Source organism: Aquarana catesbeiana, unplaced genomic scaffold (assembly GCF_042186555.1).
Source record: "Aquarana catesbeiana isolate 2022-GZ unplaced genomic scaffold, ASM4218655v1 unanchor233, whole genome shotgun sequence".
In the NCBI taxonomy this organism is placed as follows: Eukaryota; Metazoa; Chordata; class Amphibia; order Anura; family Ranidae; genus Aquarana; species Aquarana catesbeiana.
In genome coordinates this window covers 4,053,592-4,064,570 of record NW_027362661.1, presented here as the reverse complement: position 1 = coordinate 4,064,570, position 10,979 = coordinate 4,053,592, and the positions used below count along the sequence as shown (strand labels likewise).

General features: G+C 46.4%; 1 protein-coding gene across 1 annotated transcript in view; it reads right to left on the bottom strand.

Moving 5' to 3' along the window:
- The window catches only part of LOC141121832 (uncharacterized), a 207,896-nt gene that overhangs the window by 114,376 nt on the left and 82,541 nt on the right, over window positions 1-10,979 (bottom strand). The window lies entirely within an intron of this gene.

Here is a 10,979-nt window from a genome sequence, read left to right as displayed (position 1 = left end):
TCTGCTCTGGACTCATCCAACGTGGCTAGACCTTCTTCAGTGGAACTATGCTCTTGGGCATCTGTGGCGGGCCTAACTGAGATTTGGAGGTGGAAACACCCAGCAGAGGTGTCTTACTCTCACTTATCTTCCACTCACAGATCCTCTGCTAGAATAGATTTTGCCTTTGGGAATGCATCTATGTTAAGGAGTATCCACGAGTCAGAATATCTGGCTGGTGGAACCTCTGACCATAATCCTTTGCTGGTTACATTGGTTTTCCCCCAAGGGGGAGGAAGGGGGGGGTGAAGACTCGCTCCAGGTTGGTTACCAGAAGACCAGGTCGCTACTCAAGTTCAATCAGCTATAGATTCATACTGGGTAACTAATGCCAACTCCACTGATTCTTCCATAGTTTGGGATGCATTCAAAGCAGTAACAAGGGGTGAATGTATTGGTTTGGTGGAGGAGGTGGTCCCTTCCAGGGCACTTCGTAACTTATTGAACATTAGTCTGTTTTACGGTAGAAAAGCTATACTATTGAATTGGAAGAAGCCTGATGCACCTACATTAACATACTGGAAGGGACTGGTCAACTCGGTCATACACTTATATAAAGCTACCTATAAAGCCAGAGGTTGTGAGAAGAAATTTAAAAGGGTTTGGCAGGCTTGGCTAGACTCTTCGGATACAGTGGGTTAGGAAGGATATAATGAATGCATATGGGTAACCAATTACGGCGTTAAGCTCTGGTGAACAAACAGGCCATTCAAAGAAAAAGTCACAATCTGTAAACATAACTACAGGGTGAATACCCCTATTGACTGTTTATATATATATATATATATATACGTTGTTAATTAAGCAGGGTAAAAATTCTGACTTACTTTAAGATGTACATCTTTGCCTGGGTGATGTATGGTACCGGTCGGGTTGGGGGGAAGGGAAGTTAGCAGTGTATGTTAGGAGTACCTGTGGTCTTGCATGACCATTACTGATGTGGTACGTTGCCCATCAGCTGTAAGTGTGTTTTGTGTTATATTAAAAATCAATAAAAAGAGTTTAAAAAAAAAAAAACTTAAAATACCACAGTCAGCCATTATGGAGCTAGGTATAATAGGAACTAGCGCCATCTAGTGAACAAATGCAACAATTTCCATTTAAAATCAGTGGAAAACTTTCGACCAGCTCAGCAAATAGCCTAAGAACATTTGTTTAATACCCCATGCATACAGAAGGAATGTACATGCATTTTCACAGGGAAAACTGTTATGCAGTTTTTAATAAATAGGCTCCTAAATGTAAGGAGACGTTTATTTAAAAGTGGAAGGTAGGTAGCAGCTAAATAAATATCCCTCCTAGCAATGTTATGTACACCCTCATAGTTAGGTGCTAGGCTTTCAGGAAAATGTATTCCCTTTTTTGTGGTGCTCCTTTGTAATCAGTGGAGCTGCTGCTGATTGCTTTGGACTGATCAGGCTGCACACTTGATTGCTTCTCCCTGCTTCTGGAAAACACCAGAACATAGGAGTGGAGCAGGCTCAGTGAGCAGTCTGAATATTTATGAGGTCCCAGCCAATCCTTGAGGGGGTGTGTTCCAAGGACAGCTAGAGAGAACATAAATAGTCTGGGGCTGCATCAGTCTAGGTCCTTGTCCAGTAGGAGAGCCTCCCGGGCCACCCTGCACCTTTACCAGGAGTCCAGTGATGTCCCCACCTACTGAAAAAAGCTGGGGCCCTATCTTCAGAGTCACTGCAATCTAGAGAAGGGTGATTGAACCCGGGACCCAGTCTGGAGACTCCACTACACAGCTGTCTGCCTGATGCTGAGAAAGGCCCCCCATCACCCAAGGACTTGTGAGTATAGACCTAAGAGCAGGGTCTGTGCGAATGTTAACCCTGCTGTTTCCCTAAGACTGAGGTTCGCCAGCCTGGGACATTGCTTTGGTGCCCAGAGCTGTCCACTTCCCAAGAACTGTGTCTAAGAGACTTTTCAAGAAGAATTAGTTGCAAAGAGACGGCGTCCCCCTACTTCTGGTCAACATTCTGGAATATCCCACCGCTCCCTCTGCCCTAACCAAGTTACACTGCAATAAATTCAGAAAAAGCAATCCCCTAGATTACTTATTGAGCCAGAAGTGTGGATAATCCACGTGCCTGCGCTTACACTGTGGATCTGGGACAAAAAAAGTGGGACCAGCCAGAGTATTTGCAATACAGTTATTACCAGGCTCTCTCTTTTTGGGAGCCTAGTGATCCAGGTATAACTTGCAGTGCCCACTGTAAGCCGAGACAAAGATCTCCCCGCTGGTTCCAGTGAAGGGAGCAGGTACCTAAGGACCATTCAGGGCTGTAGAAGCATCAGAAGAGAAAGGAACACCGCTCACCGAGCCAATGTATGAATATGTGAATGAGTGTGGCCTCAGCCAGTGCTGCTCCAGCCACGCCCTCTGACATGTTTTGCCCCGCACACCGGGAACTTGGTGCCATGCAATTGGTATATGTGGAATCACACCCCAGAAACACATTCTGCTACTTCCCTGAATACGGGGATACCACATGTGAGAGACTTTTTGGGAGCCTAGCCATGTACGGGGGTCCAAAATCCACCTTCAGGCTTTCAAAGGGCGTATAACCTCATGTCGCTTCCTCATTTTCTTTTCCAGTTTCGAACATCCTGAAATGCCAGGATAGTAAAAACACCCCCCCCCCCCCCTGGAAAGTGGACACCCCAAAGAATTTTATAAGAGGCATGGTGAGTATTTTGCAGATCTCATTTTTTGTCACAAGGTTTTGAACAATGAAAGAAGAAAATAAACAAATGCATTTTCTTTTTCTTTCTTTATATTCCAAAAACTTGTGGCAACAAATGAGATCTGCAAAATACTCACCATGCCTCTTAGCAAATACCTTGGAGTGTCTAGTTTTCAAAAAGGGGTAATTTGGGGTGTTTATCCTAGCATTTCAGGTCCTCTGAAACTGTGATAGGTAGTCAGGAAGTGAAATGAGGAAATTACAACCTTTGAAAGCTAGAGGGTGCTTATTATATTTCGGGGTCCTGGACTTGGCTAGACTACGAAAAAGTCTCTCACATGTGGTATCCCCATACTCGGGAGAAGCAGAACAATGTAATTAGTGGTGTAATTCCACATACAGTATATCCATGGCATGTGTGAGAAATATCTCATTAAGGTTACAACTTTGTGTAAAAAAAAAAAAAAAAAAAAAAGTGTAATTCTCTCAAAACTTGTGGAAAAAAATGAAATCTTCCATGCACTCAACATGCCTCTCAGCAAATACCTTGGGGTGTCTACTTTCCAAAAAGGGGTCATTTGGGGGGTGTTTGCACTGTCCTGGCATTTTATGCCCAACATTAGAATCTTCCGCCACTCATCACCCACTTTTCAGACCAAACCTTTTCTGACACTTTTTGCTTACATGTAAAAATCTGTATTTTTTGCTAGAAAATTACTCAGAACCCCCAAACATGATTTTATATATATATATATATATATATATACAGAGGCCTTAGAAAATAAAATGGTGGGTATTGTGGGTATTGCAGTTTTTTTTTTTAAAAGATAAAAAAAGAACCGATTTCTCCATTCACATCAGCCGATCATATTCAGGGTCACCCTGAGGATGAAAACGTTCATTGCTGCTGAAATGCATAAATTGCATTACATTCTCCTATCTACGCCTGGTCATGGCAGCAGAGAACACAGGAATATAATAAATTGGGTCTATGGTCCAATATTAGGGTTGTCCCGATACCGATACTAGTATCGGTACCGAGCATTTGCCCGAGTACTTGCAAATGCTCCCGATGCTTCACCCGATACCTGGACAGTCAGCGGTGATCGGTGAGTGGGGGACTTAAAAGCCCCCCCCCCCCGCTTTCAGCTGCTTTAGTGAAATCTATACAGCGGTGATCGGTGCTTGTAACTCTCCCACACACGATCACCGCTGACTGTCCCCGCATCCTCCTCCAGTCCCCCTCCATTCTGCTGTCCCACTTCTTTCTTCTTCCGTGTCCCCCTCCATTCTGCTGTCCCCCTACTTTCTTCTTCCGTGTCCCCCTCCGTTCTGCTTCTGTCCCCCTCCATTCTGCTGTCCCCCTACTTTCTTCTTCCGTGTCCCCCTCCGTTCTGCTTCTGTCCCCCTCCGTTCTGCTGCTGTCCCACTCCAGTTTTCCTCCGTGTCCCCCTCCGTTCTGCTGTCCCTCTCCATGTCCTCCTCCTTCGTTTTCTGTATGAACAGAGTCAGTCCATTCACATAAATGAAACATTGTAACCTCCTGTGATTACGATGTCTCAGTTTATGAATGGAGAGGAGCCGCTGTCTTCTCTCTATTCATTTTCAGTGCAGCTGAGGCTGCAGAGAAAGGGACTAGGAAATCTCTATCCTTGGTCTCTTTCTCTGTCTCAAGGGGGAGATTTCAGGAGTCTATTAAGACCCCTGATATCTCACCAAAGCCCCCCAACAAGGCTGATTAAAAAAAAAAAAAAAAGTATTGCAATAAATAATAAAAAAAAAAAATATTGCAAAAAATAATAAAAATTTTAATAAAAAACACACAGACACCATCCACCCCCTCCCTCCCAAAAAAACAAATAAAAAAGAAGAAAGCATTGTAAAAAAATTGTAAAAAAAACCCCCAAAAAAACAGTCACGTGACATTAAAAAAAAAATATCGGTATCGGTGAATACTTGAAAAAAAGTATCGGTCTTAAAAAAGTGGTATCAGGACAACCCTAGTATCCACTATTTTTGAGTACCGTAAGTTGATGGTGTGTCTAGTATCCTTAATGTAAGCTGGTAAAAGTTGTACCAGTGGTTGGAGAAAACTGTCAATGTACTTCCCTGCCTTTGTAATGTAATGGAGTCGATTCCACTAATAATGGGACGACCCGGAGGGTGAACCGGGTCCTTATGGACCTTGGGCAGGTAGTACATGACAGGAATTCTCGAGGCCACGGGAATTAAAAAGGATTTCTCCTTCTTGTTAATGATACCTAACTGAAACCCTCTATCCACAATCTTTTCTAGTTCCTTTTTAAATTTGATTCTAGGGTCTGATCTTAAAAGTTGGTAGGTGTCTCTATCACTCACCAATTTCTCAAGCTCCTGAAGGTAATCGGCCTTATCAAGGACTACTATTCCACCTCCTTTGTCAGCTGGCCTAATTACAAGATCTTTACGTTCACATAATGAATCTAGGCCAAGCTGTAATTCCCTCGACATTTTGACAGTCTGGGTTTTCAAACGGTCCAAATCCCTTAAAAGAACATCCCTAAATACTCTCAGGGAGGCGGATAAGCCACCCGGAGGGTTAAACAGGGACGCATTAGCTAAACCTGAGTGTCTAATAGTATTGGAATTAGAACTCTGGGAGCTAACAGGATTGGACAACATATACCTTTTAATATTTAATTTTCTAGTGTATTTGTGGATGTCCATATACGTTTGAAATCTATTAAGAGATTTGGGGGGTACAAATTTGAGGCCCTTATCTAAAATTAATGTCTCCGCTTCTGGGAGTTCTACTTAAATTAAAAATACCTTTACCACTCACTCCCGTTTTCTTTTTGCTCTTTGATCTCCTCCCCCCTCTGACTCCTCTCTTTTTTCTATGGGTCTTTGGGGGTTTTGACTGTCCCGGGGAAAACCCCAATGTTGGGGTTGAGAATAGTCTCCCTGTCTTTGTTGGTAGGAGGATTGCCAGCCACCACTTTCTCTACTTTGTGAGGGTGGAGGCTGATACCAAGGTGGCCTATCATTCTGTGTCCCTCTTCTAGGGGTACGCGACCCAGAACGATAGTCCACCCTTTGCTCGTATTGGTCATAGTTATCATGATGATAGCCATTATCCCTCAAATTGTGAAACCGATTATAAGTAGGAACAGAATATCTGGAGGAGAAATCCTCCGCATAAGTTCTCCTAGGTGTATCATAAGCATAGGGTTGATCCTCATAATATCTGTTATTGGACCCTTGTTGATGATATTCATTATTATATTGATTATATTCCCTAGACTTATGGTTCTTGAATCCTTTTTTAGGAGGTTTGGGATTACCCACTTCCTTGTATGGTCGGGGGCGTGGTTTCGACTGGGAAGATTTACTCTGCCTTACTGGAGATCAATAGGAGACTCGTCTGGAAGTGGATGGTTGTTGTATTTGTGTCAGAGGGGGTCTATGCTGATGATCCTCAACTACCTCAGGCATCTCCTCCCCACTCGAATTTAACGTGTGTGAAGCCAGCGGCGGTCCAGCCAATTCGGCTGCTTCCACTGCGATTTTACTTTGGCATTCAAAAACGCATCCCCTTTTGTAACCCCCCCACTTCCCGATTAATTTTTTTCTTTTTCTTGTTCTTTTGTTCAATATCCTCTTTCTCAAGTATTTTCTTAAGGTTCATTGACCTCTCCTTATAATCTTCGCTGTCCTTGAAGGGGGATAATTCCTCTTTGATAATCTTAATCTCACCATCAAGTCTAACTAATTTATCATTTTTTTTCCGTATCAAAAATTCAAGGAATTTACCCCCAGCTTCATTAAAATATTGAAACCAGTCTTGAAGGTCCGTTTCTCCTTTTTGGGGGCTAACCTCCCATCTTAAACTTCTTGGGACCATTGAGTCCGTCACATATTGTCCCAAGAAAATTATGTCCCACTGGGTATGTATTTCAGAGATCATGAGATTTTTCGGTCTCATGAACATACCACGCTGGGATCACCGCTGAGATATTTGTAAATAGCTATCATATCTCCTCTCAAGCGTCTTTTCTCCAGCGAGAATAAATTTAGTGCTTATAGTTGCTCCTCGTATTTGAGGTCCTCCAGCCCCCTAATTCTTTGGACTCTCTCCAGCTCCAGCACATCCCTTCTGAGGCCTGGAGACCAGAACTGGAGATAATACTCCAGGTGTTGCCTGACCAGAGTTTTATAAAGTGGCAGGAATATAGTTTTATCTCTGGAGAAAATTCCCTTTTTTATGCATGCTAATATTCTGGTGCTTTGGTATCTGCAGCTTGTTGACATTGCATGCTATTGCTCAGTCTGTCCTCTACTAAGACCCCCAAATCTTTCTCTATTCTTGACTCCCCCCCATGGGGTACAGGGTACCAGAGAAGGGTGTAGGTCATCGCAGCACATGGGATGCAGGAGAAGGGTGCAGAATGCAGAACATGGAATGCAGGAGAAGGGTGCAGGACATGGGGTGCCGGGTACCAGAGAAGTGTGTAGGTCACCACAGCACAAGGGATACAGGAGAAGGGAGCAGAATACAAGTCATGGTGTGCAGGGGAAGGGTACATTGTGCAGATTTCAGGACATGGGGAGCAGGGTGCACAATGTAGAACATTGGGGTGCAAGGTGCAGGACATGTGGTGCAGGGTGCATAACGCAGGACATGGGGTGCAGGGGAAAGGTGCAGTGTGCAGAATGCAGGACATGGGGTACAGGGTACCAGAGATGGGTGCAGGACATGGAATGCAGGAAAAGGGTGCAGAACACAGAACATGGGGTGCAGGGGAAGGATACAGTGTGTAGAATGCAAAACATGGGGAGCAAGGTGCAGAATAAGGGTGCAGGACATGTGGTGCAGAACGCAGGACATGGGGTACAGGGTATCAGAAACGGGTGCAGGTCACTGTAAAATGCAGGACATGGGGTACAGGATTCCAGGGAAGGGTGTAGGTCACTGCAGGACATTGGATGCAGGAGAAGGGTGAAGAATGCAGGACATGGAGTGCAAAGTGCAGGAGAAGGGTGCTGGGTGCAGGACATGGGGTGCAGTGTACCGGAGAAGGGAGCAGGTCACCGCAGGATATGGGATACAAGAGAAGGGTGCAGAATGCAGGACATGGAGTGCAGGAGAAGGGTAGAGGATGCAGAATGGAGCACATTGGGTACAGGGTACCAGAAAAGGGTGTAGATCACCTCAGGACCTTCAGGATGCAGGACAAGGGTGCAGAATGCAGGACATGGGTGCAGGGTTCTGAATGCAGGACAGTAATGTAATCCCCCACTCCCCCTGCATGTCCTGTACATCTCCCCAGCAGTGTGTGAGAGCAGAGTGGATGGAGAGGACATCTTGTGTACATAAAGCAGCATGTCCCTCCCTGGCTGGTCTCTTATCTGGCTGCTTTGCAGGCTTGTCCTGGTTACTCCTGTAAGGACTCTGTAGTCCTGTTTCTCAGCACCTTGTGGGGATCTTTGTGGCAGTGCCGAGGTGGCGCCATGTTGGAGATTCGGTCCCGCTCCTTCCTCTCTGTTCTGCCGGAGGGCTCTGCAGGGACACAGGCAGCTGTGGGGGGAAGCAGGAGCCGATGGTGACAGTAATGCGGCCGCGGAAAGGAGAAAGATCGGCAGGGGAGCTCAGTGAGATGAGTCCTCTCATGTCCTGTCCTGTCCAGTCCACCCCTCACTTCACAGGTCGGGTGTCATCATCTCCTCCTCCTCCCCTCACCCTCCCGCCTGGCCCCGCTCCGAGCCACATTCCTGTCTGAATAATGTGTCCGGGTTTCAGGCAGAAACATCATTCAGACCAACAGTGACAATGAGCCCAGGGGCCCGATGCCATTTCTAGTCACCATGGCGCCTGGGATTTGTCAATCCCTGACTTAAGGTGACCATAGATACGTGGAAATTCAGCTGGTTCAGCAGGGATCGGTCACATTTCCATCCATGTGTGGTCACTGCCGGATAAAAGTCACTCGATCAGCGGCTGCAGCCAATAGCTTCATCACTGATCTGTGTATTCTGAGAGCGGAGGAGCGCCCCCCATTGTCAGAATACAATAGTGCAGCGGAGAGGATTCCCCCATCCCTCTCCAATGTGTGGATGGGGGAATCACTTCCGTTTTTTCACTCATCCCACTGGCTGAACGATAAAATTGAACCATGTATGGCCAGTAGGGATGAGCTTTATGTTCGGGTCGAACATGAGTTCGACTTGAACATTGGCAGTTCGCCCGTTCGCTGAATAGCGAACAATTTGGGGTGTTTGCGGCAAATTCGAAAGACGCGGAACACCCTTTAAAAGTCTATCGGAGAAATCAAAAGTGATAATTTTTAAAGGCTTATATGCATGTTTTTTCATAAAAAGTGTTTGGGGACCCGGGTCCTGCCCCAGGGGACATGGATCAATGCAAAAAAAGGTTTAAAATGGCCGTTTTTTCGGGAGCAGTGATTTTAATAATGCTTAAAGTAAAACAATAAAAGTGAAATATTCCTATAAATTTCGTACCTGGGGGGTGTCTATAGTATGCCTGTAAAGTGGCGCGTGTTTCCCGTGCTTAGAACAGTCCGAGAGCAAAATGACATTTCTAAAGGAAAAAAAATCATTTAAAAGTACTTGCGGCTATAATAAATTGTCGGTCCCGGCAACACAGATAAAAGTTCATTGATAAAAACGGTATGGGATTCCCCCCACAGTCCATTACCAGACCCTTTGGGTCTGGTATGAATATTAACGGGAACCCCGAACCAAAATTTTTTTAAAAATGCGCGGGGGTCCCCCCAAATTCCATATCAGGCCCTTCAGGTCTGGTATGGATATTAAGGGGAACCCCACGCCAAAATAAAAAAAACAATGGTGTGGGGGTCCCCCAAAAATCCATACCAGACCCTTATCCGAGCACACAACCTGGCAGGCCGCAGGAAAAGAGGGGGGGACGAGAGAGCGCCCCCCCTGAACCGTACCAGGCCACATGCCCTCAACATGGGGAAGATGTCCCCATGTTGATGGGGACAAGGGCCTCATCCCTAAAACCCTTGCCCGGTGGGTGTGGGGGTCTGCGGGCGGGGGGCTTATCGGAATCTGGAAGCCCCTTTTAACAAGGGGACCCCCGTGTGAATTGATAATGGGGTACAAGTACCCCTACCATTTCACAAAAAAAGTGTCAAAAATGTTAAGAAAGACAATAGCCGGTTTTTGACAATTCCTTTATTATTAATTCCTCCATCTTGTTCTTCACCCACTTCTTCCTCTATCTACCTCTGCTTCTTGTCTTCCTCCGGTCTTCTTCTCTGGCATCTTCCTCTGGCTTCTTCTTCCCCGCTACGTCCTCTGGACTATCCGCCTCAATGGGGGCTCCCACTGTGTGATGCTTCTGTTCTTGTGACAGCTCTTATGTAACTGAGGGCGGGGCCACCCGGGGACCCGGCCCCTCTCAGACACACGGGGACTTCCCTATGGCTTCCCCGTGGTATCAAAGGGGGCGGGGTCACCTGGTTACGTAAACGGGTGACCCCTCCCCCTCTGACACCACGGGGGAAGCCATAGGAAAGTCCCCATACGTCAGAGGGGGGTGGGGTCACCAGATGGCCCCGCCCTCAGTTATATAAGAGCTGTCACAAGAACAGAAGCGTCACACAGCGGGAGCCCCCCATTGGCACAGCCCACGTGCAGAGCCCGCTAGGAAGTCAGCACTGCACTGTGCTAATCACAGGCAGTGAGACATTTCTCGATCTCTGCAGCCGCACATCGGGAAATGTCTCACTGCTTGTGATTAGCGCAGTGCAGTGCTGACTTCCTGGTGGGCTCTGCATGTGGGCTGTGCGAACACGCTGGAGCTCATCCTTAATGGCCAGTGTTGGAAGCTAAATATATTAATCATCAACCTTTTAAAAAACATTTTTTTAAAAATTAATTTTATATTTATGGTGACTAGTATTGGGGGGGGGCAGCGCCCGTGCTCCGATGGCAAAGGAACTGGATCCTCCTCGCTCACTCCTGCAAGTCTGCTGCGCTTTCTGTCATCTCCCTCCTAGACTCCTCCTCCTCCGACCGCTGTTCCAGCAGGAGCTCCGCCTCCTCATACACACTCAGAGCTCCGCCTCTTCATACACACTCAGAGCTCCGCCTCTTCATACACACTCAGAGCTCCGCCTCTTCATACACACTCAGAGCTCCGCCTCTTCATACACACTCAGAGCTCCGCCTCTTCATACACACTCAGAGCTCCGCCTCCTCATACACACTCAGAGCTCCGCC